The following is a 16,825-nucleotide window of genomic DNA, read 5'->3' as shown; positions in this document are numbered from 1 at the left end:
AGTTACTAGGAAAATCCAAATTATTATTAAGACTCGCTTTTCTCGCCGAAGGAGCTTCGCCCCTTGGACTCCGTCACATTGCCAGTAGATCCCTCACTGGGTATCCGTCAAGTGAATTTTTTTTTTCGGACACCCAGAATCGTGAGCTGATTTTAGACGATCCACCCGGTATACTCGTTTGATTCTAGGAGGGGTACTCCATATGACTTTTTTTTCTAGGGCCCACTGTTTGGCCCCTGCCCACATGAAAATATTTGATGCAAATAACTTTTCATTATGTCAAAAATGGTTGAAAGAAAGACTAACTATCAAAATTTCTTTTATTAAAGAAAGCATCAAACCTCAGATATCGAGATAATTAATCAAATATGAGATTGTGGCCGTCAGTAGATTTTTCGTCGTGGTACTCTCAAATTGCCCACAGAGGAATGAGACTTGAATGTCAAAATAATCCGCAACACCCCGTATACTCGAAAACCGCGAGGAAAATAGACGGTTTAGAAGTTTTCCTGGGGCTTTTGCTCTAGATGGTCTAGATTAATGAAGATTCGATAAACTCGTATAATCATTACACAAAAGACATAAAGTAGGAGTACAACATATGTAACGGGGGTTTTTTTTTTCGAGGTATATAACTTTAAGTTGGCATTACTGTTCAAGATGGCGACCGATTTAACAGCTGTCAAGTGATTTATTCCCAGTTTGGTTTGGCAATTCATCGTGAATAGGCTCACGCCTGAACAACGCTTGCAAATAGTGCAATTTTATTTCGAAAATAATGGTTCTGTGCGGAATACGTATCGCGCAATACGTCCATTTTATTTTGTTTAGCGACGAAGCGCACTTCTGGTTGAATGGCTACGTCAACAAACAAAACTGCCGCATTTGGAGTGAAGCTTATCCTCAAGTGTATGTCGAAACACCGTTACATCCAGAAAAACTGACTGTTTGGTGCGCTTTATGGGCTGGTGGAATCATTGGTTCGTACTTCTTCAAAAACGATGATGGCCAGAACGTTACAGTCAATGGTGATCGGTATAGAGCCATGATTACTAACTTTTTCATTCCTGAATTGAACAACCATGATGTACAGAAGCTGTGGTTCCAACAAGACGGCGCAACATGTCACACAGCTGGTGCCACAATCGATTTATTGAAAGAACCGTTTGGTGACCGCCCAATTTCACGTTTTGGACCTGTGAATTGGCCTCCAAGATCTTGTGATTTAACACCGCTAGACTACTTTCTGTGGGGCTATGTAAAGTCATTGGTCTATGCGGATAAGCCACAAACCCTTGACCATTTGGAAGACAACATTCGCCGTGTTATTGCCGATATACGGCCACAAATGTTGGAAAAAGTCATCGAAAATTGGACGTCCAGATTGGACTACATCCGAGCCAGCCGTGGCGATCATATGCCAGAAATCATAATTATTCAAAATGTAATGCCATAAGATAATCTTGCGGATAAATAAAATTCATGTCAATCGAATAATCCATCGTTGTTTTATTGCAATTTAAAGTTCTACAGCTCTAAAAAAAAAACAACCTTTATATAAGATCCAGTTAGTAAGTGTTAGGTATAGAATGAACATACACGTTACAGTACGCTATGATTAAATACATCGATTATAAGTTTTTTGGTACTTATTTACCCAAGCTGTAGATTAATGAAGATTCGATAAAATGGTATAATCATTAAAAAAAAGTAGGAGTACAACATATGTACATTCTTTATCCCGAAAACAAAGCGTTTGCAAGCTGATTCCTATAGGACGTTTTTTTCTTAGTATACCCAAAGAATATCTCATTTCACTTAGTACATACCTCTAATTTAGGAACAACCTGCAGTGAAAAATCCGAAAAAGGGAAAAAAAATTGCGGTTTCTTAAGTGCTACCATTTTTTCCATCACAAAGCTAGATTTCCTTTACCTTTGGTAGCAAACTATCAAAACGCAACAATTATTTACCCAACAAGACAAACGCAGTAACTCGAATTAGGTCGTTCTTCACTGCACTCCTGAAGAGTACCGCAAGATCGTGAGTTGCAGCGCACGTACCACCTTCATACCAAATGGTCCTGCATCCATGATTTCGACCAATTTTGACGTACCACCGCAGCCGTGACGGTCCAGCAGGTTGCAGCTGCTCAAAGTGCGCGCTGTCAGTCGACAATTCGTATTTGAATTTATTCAAAATCGCATCTGTGTCTCAGAAATTCAGCGATCGGTTGGTATCTAGAGGGAAATGAGTTGGTTTCGTGAAAAGTCGTTTTTCCCGTTGAAAATGAACGGTTGACTGAGGAACTTTTCGCGTTATCGAAGATCTAGTGGCCATGGGGATGATTGCAAGGGAAATTGTGGTTGTGAAAACTGGACTCGAGTAGGCGAGCGATATTTGAAGGTAGGTAAGTTTTTTTTAATTGAAATAATAACTGCCAAAGAAAATTAAACAAGTTTTCTGCTGTGACGATAAATTCTGGTAACTTTATTATTATACTTCAATTTTGGATATTCACAACTTTATTTTCCGTATACGAATGAAACACTCAAATAAGGGTTTTTTGTTTTTGCAGTTGAAAATTATCGCTGTAAACTGATCCTCAAAAACGCAATTTTTCATTGGAATATTTGGAATAACAGCAGTCTTATTGGGATCTAATCTGTAACGCACACTTTACTGAAAAAACATACCTAATACAATATAAGCATTCAAAATATATAACATAATTTTTGGTATCTGTATTAATTTTGTATTGACAGCTTCAAGAAGCGTGTTTTTTTCTCGGTTGTTCCTAAGTCTAGGAATGAATCCTTTGCATCTTGCAAAACATTTAAGTCCCACCTGTTTATAGTACCTACATATTCTGTAGAGTAGAGATATTTAATTTCTGTTTACTAAGCGATCAACATGAGTATCAACGAAATTGTTTATCAGATATGCACAACTTGTTCAGACTTGCACAATATTACGGTAACTATATTTCTTCCAGAGATTTTTCGAGGGATATGTAACTTGAATATCCCATTGGAAATTATTTCTCAACATAGATTATACACTGTGTCCATACAGTATGGAACAAATTCATTTTTAGCTAAACAGACCATTTTAAGAAATAATCCTGGAACACGTCGATTTTTGATTTTAATTTACCGTATTTTAAAATAATAATCTAACATACTGGTTGAATTCCTTTCGAATAATGACGTCACCGTCATTTTTTTTAAATGGAACACCCCCATTTTGTCTCAATTTTCCGATTACTCTAGCTGAGCTGATTCCAAAAATGTATCACATGTTGATTCCAATTGGTACAGGGTGGACAAAAATACAATAGTTTTGTGTGTGCTCATAAAGTAACGAGTATAACATTCGCTTTATTAGTTAAATTAACAATATTATCGAAAATACTTATTGTCTAGCTGCAATTGGTTTGAATGTAACACCCTGTAGTTTGTTACATTTTTAGATTAATAAGAATGAATTGTTTCCAAACATGTTTTGGTACTTGTGGTCTAGCAGACAGAATATGAAAGAAATTATTTCTTATTTTTATACATTTTTATTAACCTAAAAATGTAACAAACTGCAGGGTGTTACATTCAAGCCAATTGCCGCTAGACAGTAAGTATTCTTGATAATATTGTTAATTTAACTAATAAAGAATGTTACGCGTTACTTTATGAGCACACACAAAAATTTTGTATTTTTGTACACCCTGTACCAAATGGAATCAACATGTGATACATTTTTGGAATCAGCTCAGCTAGAGTAATCGGAAAATTGAGACAAAATGGGGTGTTCCATTTAAAAAAAATGTCGGTGACGTCTTTACTCGAAAGTAATTCACCCTGTATATTAAATTATTATTTTAAAATACGGTAAATTAAAATCAAAAATCGACGTGTTTCAGGATTATTTCTTAAAATAGTCTGTTTAGCTAAAAAAGAATTTGTTCCATACTTTACGGACACAGTGTAGTTTGAACATATATTGAAAATTTCGGTTATGAAACTGTTATAATGATAAATAATCAATAATACATATTTATTTTTGTTCTTTAATGCTATACAATATTATCAATGATAAGAAATTAATATGTAGTATACTCTCTTCTTCTTAAATCACAATTGTTTTCAGATCAAACAGCATTATTTTATCCTATTTTCTGAATGAATGAAATAAACAAATCTTTTCGTGACATATTCAGTTCTTCATCCATTTCTCTTTTAGTTGAGAACAAAGTGAAACGTGACAAAACAAAGCTACAACTGGATTTAGTCACCTAAAATCATCCCTCTTCAGACACGTATAAGTCACGCTTTAATTCAAGACATTCACATTTTTTTGCGCGCTCGTTTCAATTCCCTATCATTTTGTCAGTATCTTTTTTGTGAATTTCAAACCGGAAATGGTCTGGTTAGACTCACCGAAGAAGAATTCTTTGGCAAATTTTTTCGCCCGGATGTCCGTTTTGTAAACACGATAATTTCCGTAAGAAATAACTTGCCTTGCATAATTGGAATTTGCTAGGCAGGTTTTCAGATGGAACAGGAAGGTTTTAAGATCGTGAGTTGACATTTCTGAGATATATACCCACTTGATTTTTTTTATTTCGGTATTTAAGAGGTGCAGCTGGAATTCAATCGATTCAACAATCATTTATCACATCTAGTTTGGAATTAAGTACTCGAAATTTGGATTTATAATTTTCCATAAGTTCAGCAATGGTTTATTTTATTTCCTCCTAATTCCTAGAATAAGTATGCAATTTGAATTACCATTACAGAGCGTAAACTGTTCAATTTTCAAGATATAATCTTTAGTTCATACCATTAGAACCATGAAATTTTTCGAAAATAGTGGCCTACCTAAAAAAATACCACAGATAAAAGATGACAAGTGGGGTATTTCGAAATCAGAATTTTATGGAGATGAGTATGATATAAAAATTGGGCATTCCCATTAAAAAAACAGAGTGTGATATTACCTATTGATATCTAGGAGGTAGAGATATAATTTTAATTGAGCTGTCTTTGAGTCATCTGCAAAATATATTTCTATAAGCACAAACATAATATCTGAAGCTCCTAATTTCGCGTCAGTCTTTTCCTTATTTTCTTAATTTCTTCAGCCTAAAATTTGTGGTGATTTTCATTTTCGTATCTGAAAGGATATTCAACGTAGATAGGTATTCGTGTAGGACGGTGGTGAATTTTTGAACGACAATTAGTTCCTTATGGATATGGTCGTTACCAATTATGTATAAGTGTGCAGGCGATCACTATAGGATGAACAATGGGTCTGTGGATGATGGTTGCGTGGTAGATATCTTCATACAGGTATAATTACTTATGTTTATTTGTTTGCTAATTGTTTGCGATCACTCCTGATGTTATCTTTTCGAGAATAACGAGGTGAATTGAAATAATACTTTGATGCCAACAACGCGAATTGTACAATGAAGCATAAAATATGTATTGTTTATACTGGGTGTTTTATTGAGAAACCGGAAATTCTTAGAAGTCGAATAGACTGTCTTTATTAAGAAGATACTGAATTATACTGATTTCTTCCTTGGGTCATAACAATGGGGAACCAACCTGTATATTTTCCTTTGAAAATCTTTCGTGGAAAAAATTGAAGATTTATCTTTGCCAAGTAGCTTGACATTTTAACCAACTACTTGACTTGAAAATCAAGCTCGTGAAAAATTACATAATTGAGCTTGACTTGACTTTATTTTAGATATTTATTGCTGCAATCTCCATGCGCGCTCAGACCAAATAAGGGGATTCCTCGAGCGCCGAGAGACTAAAGCATTCGCCAGTGTGACTTTATTAGTAGTTTTCTCCCATTTCTATGAAATCTATTGGTAGATTTTGGTAGTGACTTGGTTGACTTGAGCTTGACTTGAAATCAAGTAAATCCGTGAATCACAGCTGGAATAGTTTTCCATCGTTAATGGTATATTATCTATGGAGCTGTTTCGGGCTGCAGCAAATAAGATCAGATAGGCCATAGTAATCGCCAACGTCCAATGAGGATAAGGCACGAGAAGAAGAAGAATGTTATATCTTCCTCATTACAATGAAGTAAATATTCATTGATTTCTCCTAAGATATACTCGTTTTTTGTAATATGAAAATGAAACCTTTTATTGAAAAAACCTTAACAATCGAGAATTTTTCCGGCAAAATTTAATATCAAGTATCTAGTATTACCCTGTATTTGTACACATAACTTTAAATTTCTTTGATCGGCCACATGATGGCAGATAGGCAATCATGCCTGGGGCTTATGTGGTCAATCTTCAAATTCATTCTAGCAGCAATGAATATTGTAAATATTTTGATCTGTAGGTACTTTCATTTTAAGGAAATAAATTGAATTACATTATTATGATTAGGTATCACGATGAAATAATTCCTGCGACGTTAAATTTTCATTTCACTCTAGGCGAACCATAGATTTCAAACTTCAATCAACGAGTTGACCAGTCAACGACCAAACCTTCATCATAAACCCGCCATTAGAATATTAAACGTCGAACGATCCAAAACTTCATTACCGAAAATTACGATCCGAAATGCATCTTATGAATGAATAAGCGACCTGCTATCACCTCGACTAAAATAATGTTGAAAAAAAAGCCTGATGAGTAGCCAGGTAGCAAACATAACCGATCGCACTGATAACGACCAGAAGGATGAATCACTGTCCCTTTTTTAATCTGGCTGAACAAGCGTTTGGGATCGATTTTCCAAACCTTGGAGCGCCCACTTACATGAAACGGTGCATAAATTAAGTGCCTACTTAAGATATCCGACATATCGGCGCAGTTTCACCTGATTGAATGGAAATACTTCCATAATGCCATGAAAATAGTTAACTGGACCACAAGACTATAATTAGTCCAATTCGGAATATATTAAGGTGACAAAATTGATATCGTCCATCCTAATTTTCTGGAGGGTACCTACTGAATTGAATTTCAGGAATGTTAACTGCTTTTTTGAGGAGTAGGTGTTAAAGCGTGTTTTGGAAATGATGTAACGTCTGAGCGGGGTCTAGATCTATGCATAAATTTGTAGGATTTGTTAGGATGGAGTTTATCCTGCAAACTTGCATTTTTTGTTTTAGAATATCATCATTAAAATAGGATTTCTGTCTTTACCTTTACCAACAAAGATTGTTGAGGGTTTTCCAATAAGAAGTGTCATTTTGATATGAAAAAAAGCGTATATGTTAAGAGGAATCAATTGATATATATTTCATTGTAAAAACGGAGGTAACAGGCCAATTGAAAAGTCCCCGGTCTTCCATAGTAAAACACATTTTTTTGGCAAACTTCGATTTTATTATTCAACATAGTTGCCTTCGAGGGCGATACAGCGATTATAGCGATCTTCCAACTTTTCGTTACCATTTTTGTAGTACGATTTGTCTTTCGCTTCCAAATAGGACTCAGTTCTCAGTTACTTCTTCATTGGCGCTAAATTTCTTTCCAGCGAGCATTCTTTTGAAATCTGAGAACAGGAAAAAGTCGCTGGGGCCAGATCTGGCGATTATGGTGGATGCAGAAGCAATTCGAAGCCCAATTCATGCAATTTTGTCATTGTTTTTATTGATTTGTGATACGGCACATTATCTTGATGAAACATCAACTTTTTTTTCTTCGAATGGGGCCGTTTTTTGAAGATTTCATCTTTTAAACGAACCAATAACGCTTTATAATAATCGCTGTTGATGGTCTGACCCTTTTGGTGGTAATCAATGAATATTATACCTTGAGCATCCCAGAATATTGATACCATAACTTTGCCAGCTGACTGTTGTATTTTTCCTCGCTTTGGATTCGGTTCATCCACTCAGCTGACTGTCCATCTTTTTTCAAATAACAAAAGTACCTGCACTCACAACGCAATATCTCACAAACTAATGGTCGGACTGCTGTCAAATTTTGATACGTATCGTTTGATGCTTGGTTTTAACTAAAAATCATATGGATTTAATACTTGCACCGCTATCTGTGCATCAGACCGGGGACTTTTTAATTGGCCTAATATGCCATCAACGATGGTAAACGATATCAGCCACGACTTCGGTTGTAGCACCCTATTTTTTTCATTAAATTTTCCATACCAATTTGCAGGTGTATGGCCTCGATAACTTCACAAATTCCATCTTTAAGGTCTTGAATCGATTGTTGAGCATTGTCATAGACCTTATATTTCACTAAACTCAATTCCTGACAAGTTGAATGTGAGTTTTGGCGATTGCTTATTGCTCTCTCTCAGTGATCCCATACGTGCTCAATTTGATTTATGTCTGGTGAGTTTGCTGGCCAGTTCATTGTCTGGATATTGTTCTCTTGAAGAATGTTTTGAATTTTTTTTGTGAGTGGAGCGTTATCATCTTGATAGATAGATATATTGAGTTGCTCTAGTCTGCCTGGACCTCTCCAAACCCTTTCTCGTCGATTATCACTTTGTAAACCAAATCGTGACTCGTCCGAAAAAAGTACCTTAAGCCATTGTCTTGGTGATGTTGTGCCTATTGCGGACGGGTAGCTCTATGTCCAGGTGATAGCCGAGGTACTCTTAAGGGTCTTCTTGCCCTTAAGCCTTAAGTTTGAGGAATGCAACCGCCTCCTTATGATACTGGTTGAGGCTACCCATCTATAGGTCCTCAAAAAATGACTTCGAAGGTCTATTACAGATACCATCCGATTCCTTCTAGTAAAATTTGCGATATAATGGTCTTCCCTTGCAGATGTTACTCTAGGTGGACCAGGCACCAGGAAAAGGGACACTTTGCGCCTCACCGAAGTCCGTGAATTATTCAAAAGTTGCGTAATCTGGTGGTTCTACAAAGCTTCTTGATGTAGGGCTACTATTCTTGCCTGGTCAAACTGAGAAATTGGATATCCTGGCATTTTACACGGAATATTCTCAATATTACAACTTTCGTTATTAGCTGAAAACTTGTTAACTTCGAATACACCTGTATTCTCCCCAACAAGAAACATTTTTTGCTGGTTTATTATTTTCGCTTAAGTGATAAGATAGTGAAGATTCCACACACAAAAAATTGTCGTGTTGCATTCAACAAGTTGAAAATTGATATGGAGGGAGGCAAGACTTCTGACGATGTGTGTATATATCACTATCAAAAGTGACTAACTATGTTGACGAGTAAAGTTGAATTTTTGAGAAAAAAAATGTTTTCACTGGTTAGGCCCGACACTTATTGATCGAAGTATTACGCTAACATTGCGACTTGCATTCACCGCAACTACATGAATAGAAAAAAATTCCCTATTCAGAAGATTATTCGTTGAATAACAAACCAAGACGGATAGATGTAGGTATAAAATCACACTCAGAAATAAAACTTCCATTCACAGATGAATTTCTCATGTTATTCACGATTCCGAAAGAATCAACATGAATACACACTTGAAAATTGGTTAGTCAATAACATAAACAACCCACCTATATGCCTTCGAACTGTGCCATAGATGCGTAGGTGTCCATACAGTCAAACTTTCTACATCTAGCGATCTCTCAATGGAATACCGAAGGTGTGTACTTCGTTCTTTTTTTGGTAGTCAACCTCTTGCTTACCTGGCGCTGAAGATTGTATCGACAAACACGATCAATGGATGCACAATGACAATTTCATACTGTGGAAATTGGAGACATATTTGACGTTTGAGTGGCTTAAGTAGTTTTGAATAAACAGGGATTAGGTTTAAGTAACAGTTTTTGTTCACAGTTAGAGATGGCAATTGTATTGTTGCGACATGATGAGGACCCTCTTTGATGGCGTATTTGATTTCTTCATCTGTTTCGTTTCGCTTTATTGTCGAGTTGTTCCTTTTGGTAGATTCAATGTGATGAATCTAACGCTATTCATAAAAATAATTGTAATAGGATATGTGTTCATTCATACGACTATTGCGCTGTTGAAGACCAAAGATCGGTTTACCTGAATATATAATATGAGTGGTCATTGTTGTCGGTTAGTTTATCTAGATGAGGGGTTCTGCTAGAATGATACTAGTGAATTTCGAAATAAACATAATGGATATCTTCTATATTTCTGCGATGCAATTTAGAGGCTGTCAAGTCGAAAAGTAATTTTTACAGTATGTTCATCACTTATTAGGGTATTAATATAAAGAAAATGTGATATTAATCTCTCAAATATACAAGGTGAATCTCAAGTGGTACCTTAAAAATAACCATGAATATTATAAATCAGTGAAAAATTCGACAAATTAGGTACCTTAATTAAAGATCCATCCCTCAGCAAGAAAATGCCTTGTACACCGTTAAGGCTTTGTTGTCGCGATTTTTTTGGTATAATCAAAGTCATAGATAATCCTCACGAGAAACCTGCATTGAAATATTTTTTCTACAAAATTAATGATTCTAAATTGGAATTTGATCATGAAATGCATTATAATATTGAGTTGTAAAACCTAGTTTCGTCTATATTTCGTATGGATTTCTTTACATCCTTTTCTGATTTAATATGAAGAAATCTGCGACTGAGGCTCATCGAATGCTCTCAAATACTTATGATGAGGCCGCTATTAGTGAAAGAATGTGCCGAGAGTGGTTTCAACGTTTCAAGAGCGGTGATTTTGACATCGGAGACTAGAATGTCGGTGGATGAGAGAAGGTTTTCGAAAATGCAGAATTGGAGGCATTACTTGATCAAGACTCGTGTCAAACGCAACAAGAATTGGCTGGATCATTGGGAGTGACGCAACATACTATTTCAAAACGCCTGAGAGTCATGGGAATGATTCAGAAACTAAGAAATTGGGTACCGTACGAGTTGAAGCCGAGAGATGTCGAACGGTGTTTGTTTGCTTGTGAACATCTGCTTGCAAGGCAGATACGGAAGGGATTTTTGCATCGCATTATGACTGGGGACGAAAAATTGGTTCATTACGATAATCCCAAGTGCAGAAAATCATGGGGATATCCCGGCCGGTCATGCTTCCACGTCGACGACCAAACCGAATATTCATGGTTCCAAAGTAATGCTCAGAGACGTTCTTCAGGAGGTGGCAGAGATGAAATGGATTTGGGCTGGTCATGTGGCAAGAATGTCCGACATCAGATGGGCTCATAGAATAACGGTGTGGAGACCTAGAGAAACTAAAAGAAGTGTTGGGCGCCCCCAAAAACGGTGGGTGGATGATATTAGGAGGATGACTGGTAAGAGGTGGATAAACGTGGCACAGGATAGGGAGACATGGAAGCGGTTGAAAGAGACCTATGTCCAGGAGTGGACGAATGCAGGTTGAAGAAGAAGAAGAAGTAATGCTCAGTATTTGGGAGGACCACCTCGTCGAAGTGTATTATGAGTTGTTAAACCGACTGCAACAATCACAGGCGATCGTTCTCGAACGCAATTAATGCGTTTGAGCCGAGCATCGAAACGTTGAAATGGAAAGTCCTACCCCACCCGCCGTATTCTCCAGACATTGCTGACCAGCACTTCCGGTCTTATGAAGAAGCGAAAACTTGGATCGCTTCAAAAGAAGACCAGTTTTGTCAACGCGAGATTCGTACGCTGTCGAAAGATGAAAGGATGTAGTGGCCAGCAATGGAAAATACTTTGAATCATAAATGTATTACCAGTTTTATACAATAAAGCCTCGAATTTCGGAAAAAAACGGTGGAAGCAAAGTTGTACGCCTATGTATTTCAAAACACTTGAAGAATTTTTAAAGTTGATTAGAAAGTAATGCACAAAGTCTACAATATTTAATTCGAGCAAAGTGCTACCTAAAGATCTACCAAGACCTCAAAAGCTCTTTCCTAAAGTAGACACATTTTTTTTATAGATACCATCAGTAAATCACGACCATAAATCCTCAGTTTCATATCTCATGGGCTCGTTGGATAATAACAGATTTCAGCTGTTCTCCCTTCTAATAATAACAGCTATCCATCAAACTGGTGTTGAAATTAGCAGTAGTGAAGCCTTTCGAAACTTCTGTTTCAATAGGAACAAGGTGACTTTGCATCCGGTGGTTTGAATGGTACCACCCATGTTTCCTTAATCACAGGAAATCCTTCATTTAGGAGCATGAACCCATAAACAATAGCTTTAATTACTTTCCTCTTGCAGATTGTTGACATGATTGTATCGTCAGATGATTAGCATGGTTATCATCGATTCTGATCGCTCTTTTTATTTCATTCATCGGTAGAGTTTGTGGTTGTGTGGTCAACGTTTGTTGATCTGTCTTGTTCGAAGGTAAGTCAGTTTTTTGTTTGATTATTTAATTAAACTTTTTTAGCATCAGAACAGTTTTCGTTCATAATTAAAAGTATAGAGTCTTAAATTTAGTTAGTACTACTTAGCTCCGTCGTTTTGCAATAGACGGCTGTAGCATTAAGTGGTAGTCGAACTAAATAGATGGTAGATGTCATACAATAAGCTTAGGTATTTGGGAACATAACGCCATAGAAATTTAAGTCGATTTGTGTATGCATTATAAGTTATTCTCTATTAAACATGTCAGCTTACGAGCCAAATTCTCGTCATCTGCGGGAGGTTTTGATTTTCTGATTTAATATGAAGAAATCTGCGGCTGAGGATCATCGAATGCTATCATATATGGTGAGGCCGCTATTAGTGAAAGAACGTGCCGTGAATGGTTTCAACGCTTCAAGAATGGTGATTTTGACGTCCATGACCAGAATGGCAGTAGAAAAGAGAAGGTTTTCGAAGATGCAAAATTGGAGGTATAACTCGATCAAGACTTGTGTCAAACGCAACAAGAATTGTCTGGATCATTGGAGTGACGCAAACGCCTGAATGTTATAGGAATGGATTCTTTATGATAATCCCAAGCGCAGAAGATCATGCGGATATCCCGGCCATGCTTCCACGTTCAAGAATATTCACGTTTCCAAGTCATGCTCAGAGTTTGGTGAGACAACTCGGAGTAGTGTATTGTGTTGTAAAAAACGACTGAAACTATCACAAGCATGATTGAGTGATTTTACAGCATGATAATGCTGTTGCAAAAGTGATCAAGAGTCACAAGTCTATTTCTTTATGATATACAGAATGGATTTTTGAAAAAGTTTCAATCGGTAGACCTAACAAACCAACAGGCACTTCGGTGCTGCGATTTTTCAACTATTACTGGTTAATTATTGGGTGCAGAATCAGAAATAACCCTTATAAATCCACAGGTGGCACACAAGAGTGTGGCGTGAAACCCATGACGCCACCTCTCGGCAGACCGATTCGCTACAAATCTTTTCTTCTGTTCTTCACAAATATCAACCAAGTTTTTGGAAAGAGTTCTAGGTGGTTGTTGTTTTTCAGCTTATGTTAGAACCAACAATTTAAACATGTGAAAGCTCAGTTTCCATCAATTATAAATAATTCTCTGCTTTATTATTCCCAAAAAAATTTGGTAAAACTTGATCAAATGAACATTAAGCATTAGATTCAGTCTGGTTCATTGATGTGATGAGTTGTGGATCTTTAACAACTTGACTTATTTGGGGACCACTAAATATTTTTTCTCGTAACCAAATCTTGGTTGATATAGTTTTGTTTTCCTTGGATCATGACAACTCTTGGCAAAATAAGTTCTTTTAACAAAGTTAGAAATGGTCTTTTGGCTTTCTTTTGAAGTATATTCGCCATATAGAGGTAACAAAAAACATCGAGATTATTTACACCTCCTATATTCTTCTAATAAATCTCTTGGAAATGATCTTGATATTTTACCATGAAATTCTAAAATAAAATTTTATATTAAGGAGGTCAATCGTTTCTATTTATTTTATTAAAATAACTTCTAGTTTCCAAAAAACACAACAGAATTGGCTTACGATTTGAAGTCTATTTTAGTATTACATTTGAAATTGAAATTTTTGAGTACAGCTTTCTCTTCGAATTCAACCAAACCTATCGAAACTATGTTATCTATCGATTCGAACGCCACCATTTGAAAGCCACAGAATCATCTGGATCTAATTAATCTCCAATTCCTGTCATGAGCATTAATTTGCGAATATGGTAAAAAGGAGTACCTCTAAATATGGGTCTGTCATGATGTGGGTTCATATTTTATTCATATTATACTCACTCTATAAATCTAGAAGTGTCATGATATTTTTATGATCTGAATATCGATGATTTATGAACATGCAGTGTCTTCAATTTTTTTTCATCATGGTCCATTTCGGCAGAAGACTCGTTTGGGCGAACAAATAGGTCGAGGCAAAGAAATGATGAGTTACAAGGCTTTATTGTCAATTGTTTTTGCCCTCTTTAAATACTTACCACCTTTAAATCATTTTCGTTCGTTATTACTGGAGTTCTGCTACACATAATAGCATATGGATACTTCTCAATTTCCGATTTTTTCTGTTACAAAACATGAAATTCAATAGTAGTCAATGAGAGTTCAATTAAGCCAGGAAAAAACTAGAAATTATATGAAAAACCATATAATGTACCACACTCTGATCATAAATATCCAAGTCGGCATGTCATTCCCTGAGCTCCCTTATTTTTACGAATTTTTTACGTTTAAACTCACCAAGCTTCTTCCATACAAGTCCCACAATGATATTGTATTTTCCAGATATCTTCTTTATATTTCAAATATAATATTTATTTCCAATTCTCTTATTGAAAGATGGAAGAGAAGGTAAATCTACAATAATTTTAGATCGACATTTTAGGGCTTTCTGGAGAAAATAATTAGAGCGTACAAAATAATTCAAAGACAATTTTATCAGAAATAATAAACAGACATACTCATTTTATGTTTTATGATAAAGCTCTTTAGAAAATCTTTCATATCTATGGTTCGACCCATGTACATTTTCGTGCATAAAAAATATATATGTGAAATATTCACACACATCGAATTCTTGAATAAAAATCCAAATGACATCGTAAACACAACCTCAACATATCCCAGAACATAAAATCACCTACATAGGTAACCACCAGGAATATTAATCTTAGTGATTTATAACTGTAAAAATTTTTGATATCTTTATTGGATACTTACACCGAGGAAGTGGATATAGTAATAATTTATGGGTGCCACCTTGGTTCAGAATCATAGGAATAATAGAAGATGCATAAATTTAAAAATTGTTAAAGTATTAATCAAGCAGTTGGGATAAACAGAAACAACAGGAGAGCACATGGATTAACTTTTTTATAATTGGTAGATGAACTATCGCTAGTATAGGCTCGTTCAATAGAACTGATGCAATTTAAAACGCTTAAAATGTATACTGTGTATTGTTTTTTGACATTTCTTATGTCATTTGTGTCCAACAGGTTTCTTGCAAGACAAGAAACACGTTTCAACAATTTTAAAAAATTGTTGAATTATTTTATCAAAATTGATGCTCATTTGTGTGTAATGAAAGAAATTTAAGAAGAATTCTTAGACAACATTAGTCAGTTTTTCGACTCTCTAAACGTCGTATGTCGGAAGAATTTGTAGCTGGGTGTTCAAGCAGTGGGAAGCCCAATTAGTTTAATTTGACCATGTTTTTCATCTTTTTTCGACAAGGAGTATTGTCTTGGTGAAAGTGTTTTTTTTTCTTTTGGATTTGAGGACTTTTTATAGTTTTCACCTCAATCTATCCAATATCGTTATGTAATATTCACTGTTGATGTTTTGATCTTTGCCAAGATGGTGAATGATGAACAATATACCATGCACGTTCTTGAATACGGATGCCATAACCATGCCAGCTCATGTTTTAAATTTTGGTCATTTTGAACAGCTTTCACTGACTGCACATTCCAATCAGCTGACTCTCTTTTTGACTCAGGGGTATAGCTCGTAGATCAGACCTCAATTCCATCGAACAAGTTTAGGAAATTCCTAGAAGAGGACTGAGAGATCAACCATAAAACAGAGCTCTTCACATTGAAAATTTGTACTTAATTGTCCTTAGTTCACCATTTTTGAGTAAGATCTGTCTTTTTGAAGCGAGTATCTAGAATAGGGGTACAAACACGGGATTTTCATATTCACAAAATTTGATACTTGTTTGGCGTTTGCAGTCAATTTTTAAGATGCGCCCTCTCTCGGGGATTGCGGTGTTTCATCCCAGGACCACTGAAGAAAATCTTCAGTATAGCAACTCAGTGATGCCTGCCATGTACACCTACCATCTCCATAGCAAAGTGTGGATGACTATGCCGTAAAACGGTTTTTGTGTCAGGCAGTGCTGGTTTTCAGTGAAATGCGTAGACTTCGACACTATCTTTCGGGTATTTTGGATTTATTTTTCTAGAATTGTGCAATTATTTCGTTCATAGGTTTTGTCATCTAGAATACATGTGTGCTGGAATTTTAGCGTAGGAAAGTAGGTTTTTCATCTGGAAAGTTCTTGCGTTGATAACTTGGTGTAGTGTATATAAAGGGTGTTTTTTTTAGAGCTATAGAACTTTAAATTGCAATAAAACAACGATGGATTCTTCGATTGACATGAATTTTATTTATCCGCAAGATAATCTTTTGGCATTACATTTTGAATATGATTTCTGGCATATGACCGCCACGGCTGGCTCGGATGTAGTCCAATCTGGATGTCCAATTTTCGATGACTTTTTCCAACATTTGTGGCCGTATATCGGCAATAACACGGCGAATGTTGTCTTCCAAATGGTCAAGGGTTTGTGGCTTATCCGCATAGACCAATGACTTTACATAGCCCCACAGAAAGTAGTCCAGCGATGTTGAATCACAAGATCTTGGAGGCCAATTCACAGGTCCGAAACGTGAAATTAG

The 16,825-nt window shown here is 36.0% G+C and overlaps 1 protein-coding gene across 2 annotated transcripts in view; it reads left to right on the top strand.

Annotated features, from left to right (window-relative positions):
• Positions 1–2,094: 2,094 nt before the first annotated feature.
• Positions 2,095–16,825, top strand: part of LOC123675302 (TLR4 interactor with leucine rich repeats-like) — a 46,512-nt gene continuing 31,781 nt past the window's right edge. The window contains exon 1 of one of the 2 annotated variants that reach the window (XM_045610649.1): positions 2,095–2,406. The gene's annotated coding sequence lies outside the window, so the exon portion shown is untranslated. Of the gene's footprint in view, positions 2,411–16,825 lie in introns of both variants that reach the window. The other variant, XM_045610651.1, reaches the window with a different exon arrangement.

This window comes from Harmonia axyridis, chromosome 1 (genome assembly GCF_914767665.1).
Source record: "Harmonia axyridis chromosome 1, icHarAxyr1.1, whole genome shotgun sequence".
Lineage (NCBI taxonomy): Eukaryota > Metazoa > Arthropoda > Insecta > Coleoptera > Coccinellidae > Harmonia > Harmonia axyridis.
This window is presented reverse-complemented; position numbering and strand designations above follow the sequence as displayed.